We start from the raw sequence: 25,239 nt of genomic DNA on the forward strand, positions 1-25,239 counted from the left end.
GGGTGCGGGACAGGGGAGGGGAGCCAAAGATTAATCAAAAAACAAAAAATACCATTTTTGCCAAAGCAGGTGCGCACTATTGGGCTGAAATATCAGCTTCCTAGCTCAAAGATGGCTGAGATAATCGCCCGGACAAAAAAGAAAACAAACAAACAAACAACCGGAGTGAAAACTGAGTACCACCTTTCAGCGCGCGTCATTGCCCGGCCCTCTTCAGTGCCCGCCGATGACGTCATGCAGTGTCTGGAGATGGAATATGAAAGTAGCGGTGTACAATGGAAGAGGGAGGTGACGTCAGATGCGCGCTGAGCTTGAAGCAAGAGAGACGCCACCTCCGAGCGCTGTGAGGCCTCCCTGCATCTTTTGGACCGTGCTTGATCCTGTCCCCGAGCCAAGGTGCACCTTGAAGCAAGGCTTGAAGCAAGAGAGACGCCACCTCCGAGCTGAAAGCTCAAACGGACGGACGGACGGCTCGGAATCAACGGAATCTGCTTTTGATGGTACGGAATACGGAATTCGAAAGGCCCGCTCCCGTTGATTGTGGCCGTGGCCTTGTTTGCCGGTGGCCTTGTGGCCTTGTTTGCCGCTGTGGTCTTGATTAGCGGCTGCAGTCGTTTGCCGCTGCGTTTGCCGCTGCGTTTGCCGCTGCGTTTGCCGCTTTGCCTCCTCGACCTTGGCCTCGTACTCGTCCCTTCGCTCCTGCCTGGCATGGCTCTGAAGTACTCCGCCGCAAGGCTTCTTCTGCTCAATACCCGCTCCACCCCATCATGCATCTCTGCCATCAAATCAAATGGACTCCTCCGACGACCCAGGTACATTCACCGTGGCTCCGGTCGCAAGTTTGTTTATTTGCAATCAGGTCACTCCATCCCCGTCCTCTGGTCGGCTCAGCGCACTCTCACTCTTCGTCCCAGCGCACCTGGTCACAGCAACCCACACGATCGCACCTCTTGCCTACGAACCCTGGCTAAATCACCTGAATTCATCCCTGCTGTTCAAAACAACATCAAGCTCACCCTGTTCAACACCCGGTCCCTCAACAATAAATGCCTCATCCTGAACGAATACATCCTGGATAACAAACTGGACTTTCTCTGTCTCACCGAAACCTGGCAACAACCTCTGGACTACTACACACTCAACCTCACCACACCCAATGGATATTCCTACGTCAATAAACCACGCTCGGAGGGCCGAGGTGGTGGAATTGCCGTTATCCACCGTCAAGACATCAAGACCAACCTCATCTCCATCTCATCTGCTCCATCATTTGAACACCTGGCTTTAAAACTCTCTGGTCACACGCAGTCAGTCATGGCTGTCGTCTACCGCCCTCCCAAACCACACCCATCATTCCTGTCTGACTTCTCCTACTTTCTGACCCAGCTATGTTCCCTCTCCCCCTCAATCCTCCTCCTTGGTGATTTCAATATCCACATGGACTCCACTGACTCCACAATAACCACTGACTTCACTGATTTACTCACCTGCTTTAACCTCACTCAACATGTCGACTTTCCTACCCATATCCGTGGTCACATTTTGGACCTTGTCTGCTCCACTGGATTAAATTTGCACCATCTCTATGGCTCCGACCTCACCCTCTCTGACCACTTAGCCATCACTCTGACCATCAACATCCCCGCCCCAACACCAAGGCATTATCGCACAATCAACTTCCGTAAGCTAAACGCTCTTTCACCTACCTCATTCTCATCCACCCTCTCTGAAAAAATGTCCACTTCTCCCTTCATTGACCTCCACACCCCTTCCGACCTCACTGACTACTACAACCACACTCTCTCCTCCTGCCTTGACCAGCTTGCGCCTGTAAAAACCAAAACAGTTTCTTTCACCCATTCTGCTCCCTGGTTTACCCCTGAACTCCACCTGATGAAAACTCGTGCTCGCCAACTTGAAAGACTCCGCAATAAAACGGGTCTCACAGTTCACTCCCAAGCCTACAAGGACCACATACAACACTACAAAGATGCCCTCTCCCGCGCCCGCTCTGCCTACTACTCTCAAATTATCCACTCTGGCTCCGGAAACCCAAAAGCACTCTTCTCGACAATAAACAAACTCCTCCGCCCCCTGAACACCACCACCCAGTCATTCACAGTAGACAACTGCATCTCCTTCCTCTCTTTCTTCCAACGCAAAATTGACAACATCTACAACAGCTTGACCACCGCCGCACCCGCTCCCCCTCCAACCACCTGCCCCCCCTTGTCCTGCCATCCCCTGTCTCGGTTCTCCCCAATCTCTCCTACTGACCTCTCTGAACTCCTCATAGGAATGAAAACTGCCACCTGCACTCTTGACCCCATCCCCTCCAGCTTTGTCAAAGCCTCCCTCCCTGCTCTCTCTCCACTTATCATTGCAACAATAAACTCCTCCCTGTCTACAGGCATCGTCCCACCTTCCCTCAAAATTGCTGCTGTTACCCCCATTCTAAAAAAACCTGGTCTAAACCCTGACACCCTAAACAACTTCAGACCCATCTCCAACCTACCCTTTCTGTCAAAAGTTTTGGAACGCGCTGTAGCCACTCAACTCAAACATCATCTCTCTGCCAATAACTTGTATGAAACATTCCAATCCGGATTCCGCTCCAACCACAGTACTGAAACTGCTCTCCTCAAAATCACCAACGACCTTCTCCTCTCCTCTGACGCTGGCAACCTCAACATTCTCGTCCTCCTCGACCTCAGCGCTGCCTTTGACACCATCGATCACACTATCCTCCTCACCCGACTTGAATCCACCTTTAACGTCACCGGCACTGCCCTCTCTTGGATTAAATCATACCTCTCTGACAGATGCCAGTTCATCTCCATCAATAACTGCAAATCCCCCACTGCTCCCCTCCCCCAAGGTGTCCCCCAAGGTTCAGTTCTTGGCCCCCTCCTCTTCATCCTTTACCTGTCCCCGCTCGGTCACTTAATCCGCCGTCATGGTCTCCAATTCCACTGCTTCGCCGATGACATCCAGCTTTTCATCTCCACCAAGTCCGTCTCCACCGACACCCACTCTATCCTGACAAACTGCATCACTGAAATAAAATCCTGGCTTCAAATCAACTTCCTCAAGCTTAACTGTGATAAATCTGAAATAATCATCATTGGCCCAAAAACGCTCACAAAATCCACCCATAACTTTGCCCTCAACATCGACGGTATCCCAGTATCCACCTCCCCTCACATCCGGAATCTTGGCGTCATCTTTGACCAAACCCTTTCCTTCGACAAATACACTAAACAGATCACAAAGTCAGCCTTCTTTCACCTGAAAAACATTGCCCGTCTCCGCTCATCCCTCTCCTCCACGGCTGCAGAAACCCTCATCCACGCCTTCATCACCTCCCGTCTGGACTACTGCAATAGCCTCCTCTATGGTTCACCCTCAAAAATCACCAATAAACTCCAATACATTCAGAACTCCGCTGCCCGTCTACTCACTCATTCCCGGACCCGTGACCACATCACCCCCGTCCTTTACAAGCTTCACTGGCTCCCCATCCCCCAGAGAATCCAGTACAAAATCCTCCTCTTGACATACAAAGCCCTCCATAACCTGGCCCCATCCTACCTGGCTGACCTCCTCTCCAGACACACTCCCACCCGCAACCTCCGCTCTGCTGGTACCAACCTCCTGACCCCCTCCATCCGGACCAAATTCAGATCCTGGGGGGACAGGGCCTTCTCCATCGCTGCTCCCACCCTCTGGAACTCACTACCTCACACCATCAGAGACTCCTCCTCACTCACCACATTCAAAACATCACTAAAGACCCACCTGTTCAACGCTGCATTCAACATTCAACCCACAGCATTTAACCCCTGACTATCTCTTCTCCTTCTCCCTCCTTTTGCTTTAAATATTTCCCTATTGATTCTTGTCTTGTCTTTTTGATTCTTGTCTTATATATATGCCGTATATCGCTGCTGTTTGTTTTCTTGATTCTTGTCTTTTTGCAATTGTTGTTTTCATGTATTGTTATGCATTATGTTTTCCACTCTGTCAAAGCGCCTTTGGGCTTCTGGAAAAGCGCTATACAAAATAAATGAATTATTATTATTATTATTACAACAAACAAGAAAACAACAAACCGGAGTGAAAACTGGGCACTCCCTTTCAGCGTGCGTCATTGCCAGGCCCTCTTCGGTGCCCAGCAATGACGTTATGCAGTGCCTGGAGATGAAATAGGAAAGGAGCGGTGTACAATTATTATCAATTTATTTAGTACTTATTTATTTTCTTTCTCATCTGGGCAATATCTCAAACATCTTTTGAGTTAGGACGCTGATATTTGGACACGACAGTGACCAAGTGAAGTGGCTATAAAGGATATTTTTGATTAGTTGTCGTGTGTCTACCCTGTAGTGAAGACCTCAGGGTGACGGATGGCCAACCGAGATTTAACTCCGAGGCGTATACCCAAACTATGGCGGTACCTTTTGCACGCGTGGGGGTGTTAGAGGGCAGCAGGGTCCTTACCTGTACGGATGGACGTAACTGGGGTTATCCGATCCCCACAACAAATAAACGTACAAGACAGGCCAATCAACCATACAACAATTAAAATGCAACAAATAATGGTTTGATGAAAATAAACGCAATGCAATAAAAAGGTAACACTAAATTCCTAAATTGAGGGACCCTCCATTAGACTTGATTATATGACAGGGGAATGACGAAAGTAAAAATAAATGTGTAGTGTGGTGCGTTGGCTGATACTCTGCCTGGCATCCTTGGCCGGACTCTGAATCACCGTGCATGAACCGCACAAGATGGTGCGCAGTCACACCCGTAGCCAGCCGGTCCGCGCGAGGCAGCCAAATCCCTCCTCATTCGAGCGTCCCACACTCCCAAAACTCTGATGTTTCTTTCAGGCGCACACGGCACCAAGTGCAGCCGTCACAAAGCCAGCACCAAAGAGAGGGAACATATGCGTCAAGAGCCCAGACCAAGAGCGAGACAGGGAATGCAAATGCGTCCGTTCGTGACGAAGCCCAGCAAAGATAGAGAGTGTATAAACTGCTCGTGAAGAAAGCCAGACCAAGAGAGTGCGACTGCTCGTTACAAATCCCAGGACAGAGCGAGAGAAAATGCGAAATGCGACTGTTCGTAGTGAATGCCGGAACAGAGAGAGAGAAATGGCGGCGCTTCGCCTTTTGTTCCTGGTGCTGGAATCTTCGACGATGTCACACTCACCAATCGTGCCACGCCATCGCATCGCTCCTCCGTTCTTTAACCAATCGGTCTTTGGGGCGTGGCCTCACGGCCACTCTTGGCGCCCATCAAGATGATTCGAGCTGGGTGGTGTCAGTGGTAGTGTCCGGATCCGGTCGGCGATCGCTTTATTTAATTTAGGCGCTTATCACATGGCTGGTGGTGTAATTGTTATAAGAATAAAGTGAAAACAACAGAGGCATTTACACACAGGAAATCTACCCTTATACCCTAACTAATTAGCATAGCTCCACCCCTTGCCATGGAGACATACAACGCTTACACAGACATCTGGGCCTGACAATTACAGGAAGGTTTCTCTTCGTGACATCCAGAGCACACTATCCAATACAATCCTATCTGAACTAAGGTGTTTCATTACCTACCCCAACAACAAACATAACAGTATTGATTAATCAATGGATTAATTGTTTAATTTTTTCGATTAATTATTTTAATACTTAATTTTCAAAAAGTTAGATTCAAATGAAGCACTGGTGGTTTAGGTATGCTATTAGCCATTTAATAAATAAATTATTATTTTACGATAAGTATTCATGTATTTGAATTACGCATTTAATAAATTAATCAATTATTGTACACCTCCCCGTCCCAATTTGGTCTCCATGTGCTGCACTGCGGCATCGCTGGGCATCGAACGTGCTGGAGGATATGCTATTTATTTATTTGCCATGTTGGCGGTATGCTTTGAAGGTATCTGTACTTGTTTGTATATACAGTCACGTGAAAAAGTAAGTACACCCCATGTAAAGTTTTGACTTTTTCAACATATTTCAACATAGAGCTATTTGATCTTCATTTCAACAATATTGAGAGATAAAAGTGATATAACAAATATCATGAAACATTTACATTTTGTAGTCCATTGTATAATTTAAATAAACATAAATGCAAATTTCGCATGTGGAAAAAGTAGGTACACCCCTACATTTAGCACAACTTCAAATACCTAAAATTAGAATCAGGTGCACCAGCTCAGGTGCAAATGATTAGAACATCGTTGGAGAGGATCTTGGAGGAGCCTGTCTTATTTAAACCTCAGACATTTTGTTTGGTTTGCTCTTTGTTGTTGAAGTGTGCGGCGTCACCATGCCAAGATCAAAAGAGCTCTCTGAGACCTTCAGAAAGAAGGTTATAGATGCTTACGAGTCTGGTAAGGGATTTAAAAAGATCTCCAAACAATTTGAAATCAATCATTCGACTGTCTGGAAGATCATCTACAAGTGGAGAAGATTCCAAACAACTGCCAATTTGTTCAGGCCAGGCCGCCCCAGCAAGTTCAGCCCGAGAGCAGACCGCAAGATGCTGAAAGAAGTCTCTAAGAACCCCAGAATGTCATCACGGGACCTACAGGTAGCTCTTGCCACTGTCGATGTCAAAGTGCACGAGTCTACCATTAGAAAGAGGCTGCACAAATTTGATCTAGATGGGAGGTGTGCCAGGAGGAAACCTTTGCTGTCCAGAAAGAACATCAGGGCAAGACTAAAGTTTGCCAATGAACACCGAGGCAAAGACCAGCACTTCTGGAACAATGTGCTCTGGACAGATGAGTCAAAAGGTAGAGCTATTTGGCCACAGTACCAGAAGACATGTTTGGCGAAAACCAAAGACAGCATTTGACCACAAGAACCTGATACCAACTGTAAAGCATGGTGGTGGAAATATTATTGTTTGGGGCAGCTTTGCTGCATCAGGGCCTGGGCAGCTCACCATCATAAATTCCACTATGAATTCTTCATTGTACCAGAGGGTGCTTGAGGATAATGTGAGGCCATCTGTCGGAAAGTTCAAGCTCAACCGAAGGTGGACCTTGCAACATGACAATGGCCCTAAACATACCAGTAAATCCACCAAGGAATGGCTGAAAAGAAAGAAATGGAGGGTTCTGGAATGGCCAAGTCAATGCCCGGATCTAAATCCCATCGAGATGTTGTGGGGGGATTTTAAACGAGCTGTGCATGCAAGAAACCCCTCAAACATCGCACAGCTGAAAGAATTCTGCATGGAGGAGTGGGCAAAAATTTCTCCCAGTCGATGTCAGAAACTGGTAGACAGTTATAAGAAACGCTTACTCGAGGTTGTTTCTGCCAATCGGGGCAATACCACCTATTGGAGCCAAGGGTGTACTTACTTTTTCCACATGCGAAATTTGCATTTGATTATTTAAATTATACAATGGACTACAAAATGTAAATGTTTCATGATATTTGTTATATTATATCACCTTTGTTGATATATCACCATATATCTGTCAATATTGTTGAAATGAAGATCAAATAGCTGTATGTTGAAATATGTTGAAAAAGTCAAAACTTTACATGGGGTGTACTTACTTTTTCACGTGACTGTATATTTTTACTTTTACAAATAAGTTACCGTGTCAAATCGATGGAAACACTTTAAGAAACTGTTGCCATCCGAAGACTAGATGTTCTTGAATTAGCAAAAGGTGACCACCTCAATCACTCCTAAATTTCTCAAGAGATGTGCCGAGATGCACAGCATCTTCACAAGTCCCCAGCGATAGCCACTCGGGAGCAATAACCAGCTCTTTAGCAGACAATCGGCATCGATTTCTTCACCACCCAATCAACACTGGAAAGTCTCCAGAATCTCCTGATTATGTTCTTCCCATCTCCTGTGCACTACATCCATTCCCATTTGGCACATCAATCTTAAACGTTGATCAACTTGGCAGGCTGGTGATCAAACATGGCACAAGTTCAAAACCTTCAACATCTCTGGATCCTGATGAGTGATGACTGTTATTCCGCAGAACGAGTTTCAACATCATGCCGACAGGCATCACATCCAGTGGCTTGTACTTATCAAAGCACAGGCCAAAACTAACGTGCCATCATTAAATACTCATTTGCTTATCCACATTGTCGATACTGTCTACATTGTATTCCACATATATGTATTGTCCACATTCTCTGTAGTTTACGAGAAAAACCCTCCAGTGCATAGAGTTATCCAGGTGTCGAAAGAGATATTTGAAGAACATCTCAAAAGTCAAGCTATGTGAGCTCCTGAAACCATCTGGCTTTGCGCTTGTTCTAAGGGTCTGTATAATATTGTTGCGGTTTCGTGTTTTACAAATAAAGGTTAATTTCCCCTCATAGTTTAGTCACACTACAACACGTAGCCTCGCGATAGTTCAGTTATTTCATAGTAAATGTAAGCGTAGTCCTTTTCCCGTGTTAGTTTTGCGTCGAGTAGAATAATGAGAGTTAGGTCTCCTTCCAATGCTTATGCTGCCTCGATACTTTAAGTTTTGGCGCAAATCACCACGAGGCCGGCCTGACAAGTCGATTCAGGCCGAAGGAAGGCAGGACAGAAGGAGTGGGGAGTGACGGGTAAGCACGAGCCGCCAATCAGGGCTCGAGGGGAGTGGCTCAGCACTGCGGCAAAAGGCGTGGTTTGGAACATTCGAGGCAGGCCAGGGCGTGGCAATATAACCCTGTGCCCGAAGCCCTCACCTCAGTTAAGAGTTCTGAGAGTGCGCGGTGTTGAACAAGTTATGGGGAGAGGCGCTTGTGAGTTCTGAGAGTGCGCGGTGTTGAATTGAGTTACAAGTTGGGTTCGCGGTTGAGCTTGAGTCAGATCCCCCGTTGAGTTACAAGAGTGAAAGCGCGGAGTTGTATTAATCGTGCTGTGAAGGACCGCCGTGCCGGACGAGAGATGTGCATATCTTCCTGCCTGCCTTTGTTCGAGATACGCGCCGCGAGGATCCCTCCCGCCTGCCTGCCTTCATCGAGGGACGTGCTGTGACCGGCAGAGGGCCACGCTGGGTGAGCTGTTCCTGAACGACCAAGCCGGCACGTTCAGCGCATGAACATTCCTTCCTTCATCCCCCTGTGAGTGTGAATGGGCCCATTGTCTGGGTGATATGTTAAGACTGTTTTAAGACTGCCCTGTGTCTCTGTTCTTCTACCGATCATTGTAAATAATAATTAAACGTGTTCTTTCTTTGATTCGACCGTTTCGTCCCTTCCATTATTGACTGAGCGTGGTACGAATTATATCGCTCTAATCGGGTTCCAATACCAAGGTAATAGCACGGACCACGTGGTGCGCCATCCGCTCGGGTGCACTCAAATTACGTGTGGTTCGTGCGAGACTTGATCCCCGCTTCCACGGCGGCGTGGGTACTTAGGTACGTGCAAACATTGTCCCGAAACCCTGTCCCGCGTCTGACCGGAAGTGGCGACTCAAGTCTGGTGGTTGCGACGACGCAAGGAGAACAAGGGGCTTAATCTCCCCTTGGTAAAGGACCGGGGTTCGCGCAAAACCGTAACAATATATATATATATATTGTTGTGGATCTCAGCGCCGGCCTTTTCCCCTTACCAAGGGGGGATTAGTCCCCTTGTCTTTGACTAGCCGACGGGACCCGGGACCGATGACGTCCTTCCCGGACAGTGCGAAGTAGGGTCGTAGGACTAATCACTATTACCTAATTACTCGCGCTGACCGGAAACGAGGAAATAAGCCCCGCCCGAATCACGGGTGTTGGTGGAAACGCCGAGCGGTAGCGAACCCGTGACCCGAGCCGTTATCAGTGACTAAAACCCGATCCAAGCGGTTCGTAATCGTGCCACGCTTACCCAATGGAGGAAATCATGGAAATGGTCGAATTTGGAAGAAAGGAATAACACAATCTATTTGCACTTTGTACAATAAGTAGAAGAAGAATACACAGTGCAGTCTTAAACAGTCTTAACTTATCCCAAGACAAACGGGCCCGTTCACTCTCAGACACACTCACACAGGGTTGCAGATGAACAGGTCAGCATGTCCAGGAATGGCATCCAGGCAGCTCGCTCTCCGGTCCACAACTCGCACCGCGAAGTAGATGAACAGACGGCAGGAGCTCTCCACGTGTCGTTTTTGTGCACGGGGTTATTACAGGGCGAACGGTAGGGCTGGCATTGGCGGTTACACTTGCGGCTCAGCCGCGTACGTAATAAGCGAACAGTTCAATAAACGCGAACAACGCGCTTCTCAATCAATGGCCTCGAAACTGTCGTGTGCACGCCGGTCCTCTCAATGCAGTTCTCACACGAGCGCTCTGGATCAGTTCTCTCCCAACTTGAGCGCCTGCCTCTAGTCAGGCAGCTTAGCAGCATATTTATCGAAAATGGGGAACGGCTTGACAAAAACGCCATTTTTATTTTGGTGGTCCATTAGACCATATACAATAGATTTAGGACCGGAGGCAAGAAATATAGTGTTCTTCACCTTTTTATTGGACAAAAACGAAAAATCACACTTTTGCGCCTTATTATGGCCATAGTTGTGTTTAAATGCATCCATTATTAAAATGCATGGATCTTAATAAAGCTAATATTTGTTTTTCTTGTTTCAGAACCTGATGACACACCATGGACTGGTCTGCATGCGTGATATGTCAGGAGACCTGCTCCGAAGGACTGAGGTGCCCCTTGAATGTTCGTGGAACTGATCAAGATAAAGCGTACGCAACCTTCCTGGCAAATGTTAATGCGTTTCGAGAACTGAACAGACTTCCTGTGAATTTAAGTTTTGGAGACACACTAACGGTTGATGACCTAATTAGAAATCGGGCCCAATGGCATAAAAGTTGCCATTTGAAGTTCAACAAAAGCAGTCTACAAAGAGCAGAAAAGAAACGAGATCGAAATGACGCAGAGTGCAGTGGCATCAGTGAAAAACGACGTCGACAACGCCAACCACCACAAAAGACTGCGTGCATATTCTGCAAACATGACGATGGAGAACTCCATGAATTCAGGACCCCAAATGCAGAAACAAGTCTACGGAGCATGGTTAGAGATTTGGGAGATACAGAACTGCTTACCAGGATTGAGGGAGATCTAGTTACACTCGAAGCCAAATATCATCTAGCATGCATAACAAGATACAGAAATCACCATCGTTCAGTGATGAAACAGAACTTGTGTTCTGTTTGGCAGGCTGGAGCTGCACAGAACTATGTAGTTGTAAATGTGAAAAGTGACTCGTTCCTTTCATAACCAATCTCGAATGTTCAATGACAAAAATATTATCTATCTATAATTCCATTAATCTCTGTACGTTTGTACGTTTGTACGTCTGTACGTCTGTTTGTCTGTGACCGCTGTTTCTCGACAACCACGGGTCCGATATACTTTTAACTTGCCAGGTATATTGCTGGGGACCCGAGGATGTGCCTTTTCAAGGTTTCATATTAATCGGACAATTACTTACCGAGCTATGTCCAAAAAACGATTCAACCAATCAGAGAGCAGCGAACTATCGCGTGTGCCGAACGTGGCGGACACACTCTGCCTCGGATGGCACATTTGAGAGCGTATTCATTTATTTCACGTTTGCAAACTATGTTGGCGTTAAACTATGTTTTAAAACTAATAAAAACGAATTTGCGATTCATTCGCTTTCCTGCGCGTTTGTGCACGCGATGGCGATTTCTTTACCAAACTCCGGAAGCCGTTCGCTTTGGACCAAACCATTTCATGTAAATAGAGGGGGGGGATATAATTTTACGGAAGCCGTTCGCTTTGGACCAAACCATTTCATGTAAATAGAGGGGGGGGGATATAATTTTAGATATAGATATAGTACGGGCAATGCCCTAGTGTATATAATTTCAACAAAAGGCTAACTTTTATTTCATTACATACAGTGTTATTTGTAAAACTTATGCATGCCTGCATAATAAATCTTATGCTTCCATTTAATAATAATTAGTAATATAATACCGAGTGTTTATACAAATGTGTTATACTTGTGACTCGCGCACCTCTCATATATCTAACATGTACGCAACTACAAGGATGTAATGACAATATAGCTTTAGAACAGACAACATGTTGTTCAAGGTAATTTGTCCAGCAATTTATGTATTTACGATTTTAGTCTAACTCCAATAGCTGATGATTTATTTGCATAAATGTATTGCTCGATATTATGCTGTGCGAGTCGTATTTGTGCAAAAGTCAAACACTGTATATGTCTTGCCTCCGGTCCTAATTCTATTGCATATGGTCCAATGAACCACTAAAATAAAAATGGTACTTTTGTAAAGTCGTTCCCCCAAAAATTGCTAAGCTGCCGAACTACTCTCCCTTCCCGTAACTCCGTATGCATGCGAGTCCTTCTCATAAGTCCTTCTGGCCAGTCCTCTCGCACCAGTCCTTATAAGTCCTGTTCAAGGGCTTTGTGAGCTGGCTTATATAGCCTTGCCCAGCGAACCCTCTGGAACTTACTAGATGCTCTGTACCACGCCCTATCAAGCCATGCCCTCTCAGCCCTGGTTGGCTGTTGCTCTTACCGTCATCGCTTCTGACGCGCTGCTTGATGCGGCCACACCTTGACCCTCACGCTCCTTCCTCTTCTTAGGCCTACCTCGTGGTTACCAGACTAGTTTCGAGCGAAACCAAGGGCAGCGAACGCTGCTGGCGGCCAAAGCGTAACAAACTTGAGGGATGCCAAATGGGGCGCGGGATCGAGTTTGCCCATGATGAAAATGAAGGGTGGCCGCAAAATGAAAGGACCTAACCTCAATTCTTTACACAACACAGATGTTACTAGGAAATGGCCTACTCTTACACATACTATGACATAACTAATTCTAATGGGCCTACGTGTTGCTTGTGGACTAACTATGGGGGGCAAACCTTTAACCTTTAATGATGTTATATGTACAATCTCAAAACCTCAACAATATATATATACCTATATATACCTATAAAGGGCAAAAAGTCTCTCTCTCTCTCTTTGTACGTGTTCTATGCATGGCCACATCATTTAAGTTAAACACTCCAAACTCTGAGTACAAATACAAGGTGGGGGCAGAGGGTATTACAATTTCCTTTTTTTACCTGGGCAACGCCGAGGTAAAAGTACTCTGCAGTCTGCACAGGTAAATTTGTCATCCTACCCTTCTTCCCTCTCCTCCCCCTCTCTTCCTTCTTCCTCTCCTGCGCCCTCTACCCCTTCCCCAATGAGAGTGATTATTAGTTGTTCACAATAGACTACATAGTTGCACCTTATCACCATGTGAGACGGAAGATGCAAATCCCTCTTATTTAAGAGAGGTGACCACTCTGGTCGAAATTAAAGAATGACATCGCTGTCTCATGACAGTGTTGAAAAGCACGAATTGCAAATAGCTTGAAGATGCTGTACGAATTGAGAAAACACACCCATCATTCCTTTCAATATAAAATGATAGTGCTGTTGCTTGCTTGTCCCTCATAGGACCAAGCGTTGTAGTAATCCATCAGCCCGCATACCACAGACATCATGGACACGTGACCCTTACTGCTCTTCCACCGCCCATCTGTCCTAAGACGAAAACCTGACAGCACCTTTGGTATTAATCCGCCTCACTTGGACAAATGTCATGTCGTATATTTACCTCCACCATCGAAGATGGACGGATGTTATTTTTTCATGTTTGTCTGAGCAGGATGTCTCAAAAAGTTGTGGATGGATGCAGACGAAATTTGGTGGGCAGGTTGGGTGTGCGACAAGGACAAAATGATTAGATATTGGTGATGATACAGATCTGGATCCAATATTGTTTTTTCGAGTGATTCTTCACCATTGAGTGATTGGGCCAAAAAAAAGAAAATTAAAAAAAAAAACCCAAAAAACATATTAGATGATATTTCAAAAAGTTATAGATGGATTATGACAACACTTAGGGCATGAGCGGTAGGTGACGAGAACAAACTGATCAGATTTGGGTTTATATCCGGATGCAGATCCGGCCTATCAGTGGAAAGCAAAATGTAAACTGTTCACCCTGGTGGAGGTACGCACTCCACCAAGTGCCATTATAGTAATGTAATAATTTATGGTGCAATTGCAATTATATTTTCACATCCACAAACAGGCCTGACTGTGTAACATTTTAAAATAAAATTACCGTAAAAAGAATAATTTTTTTTAGTAATGATATAAACTTGATTCAACAAGACACTGGGTGTTAATAGGTGAGAGGATTGAGCGATACACAAATATGCCTGATGTACAATAAAATAAATCTACACACACTCCCTACGGGAGCGGCAGGAAGGGCCATGGTATTATCCCATCTGGGGTATATAGATTACAGTAGATCTAGGCTAAGACCTCAAGAACATCCAGCTTCCTCCCTTTCAGTTTAGTGTTAAACTGCAGTAGCGACTTAAAAAAGGTAATCATACTTGTTTGTGGTTTATATATTATTTTTTACTTCTGGTAGGGGTGCTCCCACGAAACGCCTGATAAGCTATTTGTACAAATTAACACGCCGTTTGTTCAAGGAGGAAAAACCCCATGGAGAGGGGGAATATTATTAGTATAAATATTGTTTTGTAATAACATTATTATTATGCTGTTATCATTAGTTTTGTTATTAGTTCCACCACCGAAGGATGGAGATAATATTTTCACCCTTGTCTGTCTATCTGTGAACAGAATATCTCAAAAATTTGCGGACGGATTTGGACAAGACTTGGTGGATAGGTTGGGTGTGTTACATGGACGAGTCAATTCCATTTTGGTGAAGATTTCAATATGGGTCCGGATCAGAATTTTTAAGTGATTCTTCAGCATTGAATGATAGGGCTAAAATCGATATGTAGCACAATATCTCAAAAAGTTATAGACGGATTCGGACAAAACATGGTGGACAGGTTGGGTGTGCGACAAGGACTTATTGATTCGATTTCGGTTAAGATCCGAATCTAGATCCAGATATGATAATTTTTTTAATTTCCAAGTGATTCTCCATCCATTGAGTGTTGTGGGCCAAAAACATTATACTGTATAACATTATATTTCAAAAAGTTGCGGACAACTTATGACAAAACTTGGTGGATGAGTTGGGTAATGGACAAGAACAAGCCGATTCGATTTTGGTTCAGGTCTGATCCAGATCCGGCCTATCAGTGCATACAAAACGTAAACTGTTCAGCCTAGCGGAGATATGCTCTCTGCCGAGTGCCATTCTAGTTTAAATCTTGTTGTCCGTATGCAGCAGATTAATGGCCGATCATAGTTCGCGTTAAGTTTCCTTTGAAGGGCCAACCCGGAAGTGTGTTCCTCAATGAGAGATACAAATCGAGGAATTTATTGGCACTGTAATAGTATTACTTTTTGGACAAGCCATCGGTCTTCAAACCGTTTGTAGCCACCTACCACCCCACTCTACTCTACTCTACTCTACTCCCTCTAGTTGGCAGGCAAAGCACCCTTCAGCAATTTGGACAAGGCCAAACACAAATCATAGCTCCATATATCCATTCCCTTGCAAATATTATTTCTGTCCCCCACCGTTCTTGGCTTTGCCATGTTTTTCAATGTTCTTGTCTTGTCTTTGCCCCCTCCCCAGAGATATTCAAATACTTTCACAAGCTTCAAATACAAAATCCAGCTTTGCCTTTCCACCTGCAGCTGTTGACACACAATTTGTTATTCACACCATAATCATCACCATGCCCACATGTAAACTTAAGATATAATTTATTAATTATACATATATTATTGCATCGTTTTGCATACACAGCAGGAATTACCAATTTAAATTACAGACTACCGTCTATATGAATAAGCACAAGACTAAAGCAAAATCCAACGGAAGAAATCTCATTTTCTTTCACAAAGCCCGTAACAAGTGTGTGTCCACCCTCAAGAGAGCCAGGAAACAATATCTCTCCATTCTCAGGACAGAACTCTCTTATCTGTCTCCCTCTTCCAAATCCTGGTGGCGTCTGGTCAAATCTGTTTCTCGTGTTTGTTCCTCCTCCATCCCCTCCCTCACCTCAAACGGCCACACGGCTGACTCCGCACGTGAAAAAGCTGAATGCCTCAACTCTGTGTTTGCCTCTAAATCTTGTGTCCCAAACCCATCCCTCTCTGTACCCACCGTACCCAGTCGTACCCAGCTGCTCCTGGACTCTGTGTCCTTTCCTCCTGACAAGGTGGAAAAGTTTCTGTCAACCCTCAACTCTGATTCTGCAACTGGACCTGACGGCATCAGCCCACGGGTCCTAAAATCTTGTTCTTCCGCTCTTTCACTCCCTCTCTCTGTTCTCTTCACCCTCTCTTTTGCTCAAGGTCATCTGCCATCTGCTTGGAAATCTGCCAACATCACCGCTTTGCACAAAAAAGGTGCAAAAACAGATCCCAGCAACTACAGACGAATCAGCCTTCTCCCAATTATCAGCAAAGTCATGGATTCCATCATTGCTTCAGATATGAAATCTTTCCTCTTCTCCAATGGCTTGATCTCTGATCATCAATTTGGTTTCAGACCTGGTCACTCTACTCTGGACATGCTGCTTCTGCTTTCTCAACAATGGATGGAGGTCCGCAATGCCAAACAGGAAATTAGAGCCATCTCCCTTGACATATCACGTGCCTTCGATATGGTCTGGCACCCTACTCTGCTCACCAAACTCTCCTCTTTTGGTATCCATGGAAATCTCCACGCATGGCTGGCGGACTTCCTCTCTAGTCGTAGTCAACGTGTGGCCCTGAATGGGTTTCTCTCATCTCCTCTTCCTGTTCAGGCTGGAGTTCCCCAAGGCAGTGTTCTGGGCCCTGTGCTTTTTCTGGTCTTCATCAATGATCTCTCTGACTCTCTTGAAAATCCTCTCTATCTCTTTGCTGATGACTCTACTCTCTGTCGCTCCATTCTTCATCCCTCAGATCGGCAGTCTGCAGCCTCCTCACTCTCTGCAGACCTTGACAAAATCACAGACTGGGCAAACAAGTGGAACATGTCTTTCAATCCTGACAAATCTCACACTCTTACGATGTCTCTCCGAAAAGACCGACTGGACAACCCTCCCATCCACTTTCTGAATAATCCTCTCCAAGAAGTTCTGTCACACAAGCTTTTGGGTCTCACTATCTGCCATGATCTTTCTTGGGAAAACCACATTTCAAATCTGGCCTCCAAAGCCAGTCGCCGACTGGGCATCCTCCGTCGTGTGAAGTCCTTCCTTGGCACACCTGAGCTCCTCACCACATACAAGGCTTTCATCAGCAGCTCAGTGGAATACAGTTCTCCCCTCTGGGCCAGTGCTCCTGTCTCTCACATAGCTCGGCTTCACACTGTTGAAACCAAAGCTTTCAGAATCATTGGAATCTCCCATGATGAAACGAACTCTGAGGGCCTTTCATTTACTCACCGCAGGCAAGTCGGTGGTCTTTCTGTCTTCTTCCGACTCCTCTCCGGCCTTGCTCCGCCAGCTCTCTCTGGGATCTGTTCCCCAAATATTCCTACAGGTCGCACAAGATCTGCCTGCAACCCTCTTATGGTTAAACTGCCAAAATCAAGACTCTCTGCTCACCTTCACTCTTTCATTCCTCTTTTCTCCCACCTTTAGAACAAACTCCCTCACTCTCTCTTCAATCCCACTCCTCCCTCCAGGTCTTTAAAACAGCTGTTCACCACCATCTCTTATCTCCCCCCCCCCCCTGCACCCCCATCCAAAACCATGATTTTTTTCTACCCCCACGAATTTCACCCCAGATCCACTTTTTTGAAATACCAACTTCTTTCCTGGAAGTCCTTGCAGTGTCGTTGTGTTTTATACTTCTCCCCCCCCCCCCCCCCCTTCCCACACCTCCTCCCCCCAAGCCCTCTCCCTCCCACATATCTCCCGATGTCCCTGCTCTCAAATATTGTATTTGTGTGCTTCCCATTCTCTCCCCATCTTTTCTACTGCCCCCCTTATTATATACTTTGTGTGTCTGATTTTTTTTGTGTGATAAATGTCAGCTCTTTCACGAGCCTAGATTCTGTATACAAAAAAAAAAAAAAAAAAAAAAAAAACTGTGATGCCAGTATGTTTAAAATTATGCAATTTAAACTCAACATCTATCTTCGAAAGATAATACAGAATATGGTATCATCCTCCAAGCTTAAACGAGCAGCTGAAATGGCATCCATTTTCGGGATCAACTCTCACTTTAGGAATCACGCAATAGCAAAGCAAAACAAAACAAAAGGTACGTTTTCGATAAAGTATGATGCCATTCGTGGAAAAAGTGAGTTAACCTTTTGAAAAAGTTTACAGTATTTGTATATGTAAGCATTTTTTATGAAACCAATGATGTGCACTCGTGTTGATACACTTTTTCAATTTTCCCTCCTGAATCACGAACCGCCGGAAACAGATCCGCCTTTTTCCCACTGAAACATTGTCCCAAAATCCGCAGATCCAACATTCGCGGTATTTTTCAGGAACGTATACCCCGTGAATGTCGGGGTCCAACTGTATTTGTCTATTCGAAGAAAATAAAAATTGTGATTTAAAAAAAAAAAAAACATGTCTCGCACGCACGATTGTGAGTATCTCTATTAACATTTTGAACGCCCATCCTATGAAGTTCAATCTGTATAAAGAGGGATCAAAGCCTCGCACTGCATCACCTGCTCTATTTGGCCAAACCACACAAGAAAAACAATTTATCAATGCCGAAATAACCTTCGGCTAAAAGGGATCAACATTATGAAATTAATTGAGGAACATCTTCTAAATACCTCGCTCGGATGTATTCGCAGATGTAATCACGGAAAATCATATAATTATTGTGTGAAAGGTAATCCAACTCGCATGGTGTTTCCATTCAAAGTAATAGAAATGGAGAGAAGGTAATGAGCTTTAAAATTAACCAAACTGCAATTGTTTGCTGTATTAACTCAGCCGTTACATTCTGGTCGGTGGTTCAACATACGCAGAGACACGGCGGTTTCAATGTCCAGGACAAGCTTCGGCCACAACGATAGACGTTTCGTGCAACACGAGCCCCGAGACATGCTAACATGTCCTTTTCTGGTTAGGGTTTAACGATCTGTCTGTACCAATATACTTCGCTCGATTTCAACGCTGAACACAGCTGAACCTCAACAGAGCCGAAGCAAATGAACTACCAAAAAGCACAAGCATTTCCAACCATAAATAAATAATTATATTTCCTCACTACTACCTCTACTACTACCACCACCAATCTGACCTTCTTATGGGGACATCTAGGGGTGAGGCTAGGCCCAAGCGTTTTCATGAAATGGCTGGCAAGCCATGATGTTCAACTGGATGTGGTTAGGCCAGGGAATTTGGAACCCAACTACTCTGAAATCCACCGTTATATTCTTAACGTCCACCACCGAATGCGAGCAGACCGGATGCCCGGCTTAACGTCTACCTGGGGGATGGAACACCTTATTATGCAACGCCCCGCACACAAAGCACCAATCAGACAGTTTAAAGTCTGGTCTGGAATCGAACCCAGACTAGACATCTCAAAAATTTTAGCTCTTTTTATACGAGCCTCGACTAAATAAATATATAAATAAAAAAGCAAAAGCAAAAGCAAAAATAAATAAATAAATGAAGAAGCAAAAAAAAAGTGTGCTACCTGACTACCATCCTGTAAGATGCATCAAATCAATGATCCAATTACACATAAAAATGTATATTGTAAAAAAGTAGACACGTCTTGCGCACATGAGTGTCACACATGACTGCATCATTAGAAAATGAGCCCAGACATGTGTGTCACACATGACTGCATTATTAGAAAATGAGCCCAGCAATTAAATTCAGCATAAAAAGGGCGTCTATTGTTACCAGGTAAACACCCCAACCTGAGGTTTTTTTTTTATTATCCAGAAAACACTTTTTTTTTTCTTTTTTTTTGTATACAAGATCGAGGCTCGTGAAAGAGCGAAATGAGATTATTACAAAATGAGACATGAGATTATTACATGATAATATTGTTCATTTCACTACAAATATGTAATAAGCTTGTGCAGATTTCCTGCAGAGATTAGTGCAGGAAATCTTCATTCTGGTCACATCAGTAGGCGTGTTGCAAAAGTGTTGCGGGAGGGGGGGAGAGAGAGAGAGAGAGAGAGAGAGAGAGAGAGAGAGAGAGAGAGAGAGAGACAGATACAGTAAAAGGAAAAGAAGAGAGGAGACAGAAAAAGAGAGGACATCCACTCACTATCCAACTGAATGAATGCTTGTATATTCTAGAGAGCTGGCTAATCTACACTCTTGCTGCCACTTCAATTGCATCGGCACTTCCTGCACCCACGGTTGAAATCGAGCACAGTATATTGGGACAGACAGTTCGATAAACCCAAACCACCAAAGCACATCTCGGGTCTTGGACCTTCGTGAGCATCTCATTTGGCAAACTTTTTGAACAACACGTGTTTGTTTTATTATTATTATTTTTTATTTTTTTATTTATACAGAGTCAAGGCAAGACTCTCTGCTCACCTTCACTCCTTCATTCCTCTTTTCTCCCACCTATGGAACAAACTCCCTCACTCTCTTCAATCTCACTCCTCCCTTCAGGTCTTTAATGCAGCTGTTCACCACCATCTCTTATTTCGTTCCGTGGAAGTCTCCCATCCACCCATTCGTTACATCCCCCATCCAAAACCTTGATCTTTTCTACCCCCGTTAATACACCCCAAATCCACATCTTTCAATCCCCAACGTCATTCCTGAAATTCCTTGTCGTTTCAATTCGTTTTGTACCGTGTACCCCTTCCCTTCCCCTCTGCCCCCCCCCCCCCCCAGCCCTCTCCCTTCCAACAGATCTCCCGATATCCTTGTTCTCTACTGTTTTGCTTGTGTGCGTCCCTCTCTCCCCCCATCTTGTCTACGCCTCCCCTTGTTGTTTTACATGTCCGTTTATGTTTTTGTGTTTTATGTGCTAATAAGTGTTTGATGTGCTAGCTCTTAAACGAGCCTCGATCTTGAATACAAAAAAAAAACAAAAAAAAAAAGGCTCGTGGAACAGCGAAAACACTGAACAGATCAGGACGCAACAGGATAAAAAGAACAGCACAGACAGGGGGGGGGGGGGGGGGCGGACAAACAGCTGATTTTGGCTCAACATCGCAGTGGTGCATTCCGAGGATAATCTTTGCTCCAGCTTCAAGAACAATCTTCTTGATGGTTTACTGAAGTCCAAATGGCAAACCCTCCCTTCCATCTACCTCCTTAACAATCCTCTTGAAGAAGTTCAGTCACTCAAACTCTTGGGTCTCACTATCAGCCATGACCTCTCTTCGGCAAACCACATCTCAAAGTTGACCTCCAAAGCCGCCGACTGGACATCCTGCGCCGTGTAAAGCCTTTCCTCGGCACACCTGAATAATAATGTCCACCTACAAGGCCTTCATCTGCAGCTTGATGGAATACTGCACTCCCCCTCTGGTTTGACACCAATGCTTCATACCTGCTCGCCTTGACGTCATTGAAACCAAGGCCTTCAAGATTATTGGAATCTCCTGCAATGAAGCTGAATCTGTAAGCCGATCACTTCACCATCGCAGACAGGTCGGTGCTCGCTCTGTCTTCTACCACCGCCTTTCTGGTCTTGCACCTCTGCTATTGCCGCGCCTTGTACCCTCCCAACCCCAGGTTTCTCCAGGGCACAAGCGGTCCACCCTCAACCCCCTTCTCGTGAAACTCCCAAAATCCAGAATCACTACTGACCTCCACTAATTGCTTCCTTCTTTTTTCCCCGCCCATGGCACCAACTTCCACATTCTTTTCAATCTCATTCTTTCCTCAAAGTCTTCAAGACAGCTGTTCACCACCATCTCTTATCTTCCCCCATCCAAAACCTTGATCTTTTCTACCCCCGTTAATTCACCCCAGATCCACTTTTTTGAAATTCCGACTTCTTTCCTGGAAGTCCGAGCAGTGTCCATGTGTTTTGTCCATGTCATCCCTCCTCCCCCCAAGCCCTCTCCCTCCCACAGATCTCCCGATGTCCGTGTTCTCAAATGTTGTACTTGTGTGTTTCCCTCTTTCTCCCAAACTTGTCTCCCGCTCCCTTTATCATATGGTTTCGATGTAAGTTTGTCTTTTTGTGATCAATGTTAGTTCTTACATGAGCCTCGATCTTGTATACAAAAAAAAAAATGTGGTGACTGAGAAAGCTATGAGTTATGACATACAGATAACTTTAGTGTCATGCTCATAAAACCATTGCGCGACCACACATGCTCTGAATTGGGGCATGGGTAGAGGGTAGGGGGAGGGACCAACTCTTGCAGCCATGATAGCCATAATTATGGGCAACCAGACCTGAGCAGCATTTTATACGATCGGAGATCGTTGATGGTTCGCTGTATAACCAACTCGTAATATTAGCCAATTTACAGCACTTGAAATTCTACCTCAAACCTGAAGAAAATGAAGAATAATCAGGGCAAACAGGTGGCACCTGTCAAGTGAAAGTTAATTAAACACCGGTACTTATGTGAAACGTTTGACAAACGGATCACCCACCCCCCACCCTCTGACCTTTTGCAATTTTGCTTCGGTCTTAAATTCCTTTCATCATTCATTCTCTTTTGTCATTCGTTCTCTTTTCTCCCTGAATGCTTCCTATCTTGAACACACACACAATGCACCTTCTCCTTCAAATTTTACACAAATAGAGCCAAGTACAGTATGGATGAACCTTGCTCTTTGCATTCGATTTAGAGAAAAGGGGGTTCATATTCATATTCAAGAAGTACGAATTAATCATTACCTTGTCCACCCCCACACATTTTAAACTTCAATATAACAGCAATACGAACAAGAAAGAGCAATCAGAGATTGCAGACCCTCGCCAGGACGTGTTCTCAGTGGTTTTTAAGGCTTTTGTGTTAAAACAAATATGGAGGCCGAACCACGTGACCGATGACGTCATCAATTTTCTTTTCTCCACCAATGTATGCCTACATGACGCTCAAGAAATTTCATCTTGCCCGGATGAAGTTTTGTACTTGTCAAAGTATGACGTCATAATGGAGGAATCTATGACATCATTGACATGTTATTCCCCATGGAGAGTTCTTTACAATGAGCCATGTCTTAATTTTTTCTATGCAGCGCTTTCGGAGATATAGAGGTGCAAAGTTTTTCGGTTTTTCCATATGGCACCCATACCACTTGACCTATGACGTCATAATTATTTAAATATAGATATAGAGGTTTAAATTTAAATACAGATACCATAATTATTTAAATATAGATAGAGGTTTCGGAGATATAGAGGTGCAAAGTATTTCGGGTTTTCCATATGGCGCCTGTACCACGTGACCTATGACGTCACATGACCACAACCATATGACGTGACCTTTTCAAGCCCCCTCACCATAATTATTTTTTTAAATTCTGTAGGTGGAGGTGCACCTATGGTGCACATTTCCTGTCAATTGGACCAACGGTTGCAGAGAAAATCATATTTATTCTGTGCGGACAAACAGACAGACAAATGAAAAATTGGTCAGAGACCGAGGACTTGCCGGAATGTACTTTATTTTTTTTAATCGGCCATTTTGGATCAAAATAATAATTCATAAGGACATGGTTTGAATCCCTGCTTGAGAGAATGCCAACCCACTCCCCGCCATCACAGTCGTCTCTCCAACTCACAATCCCACGAGATATGCGGAAAGGACGACCCAAAACCAATTATGTTCTTTTTGATTCATATATAAACATCGTTAAAAGTAAATAATGACCTCTGCCAAAGTTCAAACGACGTGGGTTTAATCTCTACCTGAGAGAAATCCACATAGCTATTTGGGCGGTGTATAAGCTAACAGATCGCTGTCTCCATCGATCTTGCCAAGGCTGTAACACCTATCAGCTCAAAATCCTTTTAACTGTTGACTTGGTAGTTTTTACAATGAAGGAAACACGTATCGGGAGTACATACGACATAGTGATTGTGAATGTGACAGCTCCGAGTCGTTTTTCGCTTCGAATCGCAGTGACGGCGATCGCCAACATGGTGGCTGTAAGATTAAAATCTGGCTTCAAGCCCCCTCACCACCCAAAATCTATTCCGGCGAATCTATTCCGGCAAGTAACAAACCAACCAACCAACCAACATACTCCGTGTTGTCATAATTTCAGTTCCCCCAATCAAGTGTGATAATTTGCCCCAACCAACATGAACTTTCCCTAAAGGGTGTTGAAAGAAACAACTGGCAAAGCCAAATGGCATTACATTATACCTTTCAGAAACGTAATCGTCAGCTATAAAACTCACCCAATATGTAGGATAAATATGTGAGGGTCATACGTACATACGGAGAGACAAACGCTGTAAACACAGGAACCAAACATCTACACCGTAAAATCTCGTTTTTTTTATCACAAATTGCCAGCTCTAAAAGCCTCTTTGCGAGGTTGAAGAAGAGGAAGAAGCGCAAATGTATGGTTTATTCACACAGCAGTTTGAACAGAAACATTCATTATTAGAAACCCTTTAGGACATGGAACGAGCATTCAAAATATACAGTAGTGAAATTTTGCAAAGCAATTGAAAAATATATAAAACTACACAGAAAGGGCCAACAAACAACAACCACAGCCACGATAACAATTGAGTGTTATAAAAGATCCTTATTTTCACGTGTTTTACTTCATTTGTTTCACGTGTTTGTGTTTCACACTGAATGAAAAGGGTAAAGGTAGAGCATGCAGATTGTGATACATGACAAGTTCAAGGATATGTCCGGCCTGGAATCAAAATTCAAAAGAATCAAACGGAAAATAAATCAAAATGTCGGTTTGTGGAGTCAGCTGTTGTACCGCCGTAATGACGTCACATCACCCGTGTCATGTGACCAGATCCTCAGCTCTGATTGGTGTACGTTTGAGGGGACATACATACATACACACATACACTTCCAGACGGCTTTGCCCTATGGGCTACCCTGTAAAAATTAGCTCTTCCTGGTATTAGCTTCAGTACATTCCTATGGAGATGTAGGGTGCTGCAGATCTTCTAAGCTCATGTCTAAAGGGTGGAGTCTATGCTGCAGCTATTTAGCCAGCTGAGCCATTAAATAGATTATATATGGTGCACGCGCACACGCGCACACACACACACACACACACACACACACACACACACACACACACACACACACACACACACACACACTTCTTCACCTGTCCATTTGTG

At 44.6% G+C, this 25,239-nt stretch overlaps 1 protein-coding gene and 1 long non-coding RNA gene across 2 annotated transcripts in view; one reads left to right on the forward strand and one right to left on the reverse strand.

Moving 5' to 3' along the window:
* Positions 1 to 11,521, forward strand: part of LOC137439904 (uncharacterized) — a 198,026-nt gene extending 186,505 nt beyond the window's left edge. The window contains exon 5 of the long non-coding RNA XR_010987018.2: positions 10,628 to 11,521. This is a non-coding gene — a long non-coding RNA (uncharacterized LOC137439904). The remainder of the gene's footprint in view (positions 1 to 10,627) is intronic.
* SEZ6 (seizure related 6 homolog) overlaps positions 1 to 25,239 on the reverse strand; it is a 288,840-nt gene that overhangs the window by 255,960 nt on the left and 7,641 nt on the right. The gene's annotated exons all lie outside the window — the stretch shown is intronic.

This window comes from Myxine glutinosa, chromosome 14 (genome assembly GCF_964187855.1).
Source record: "Myxine glutinosa chromosome 14, kmMyxGlut1.1, whole genome shotgun sequence".
NCBI lineage: Eukaryota > Metazoa > Chordata > Myxini > Myxiniformes > Myxinidae > Myxine > Myxine glutinosa.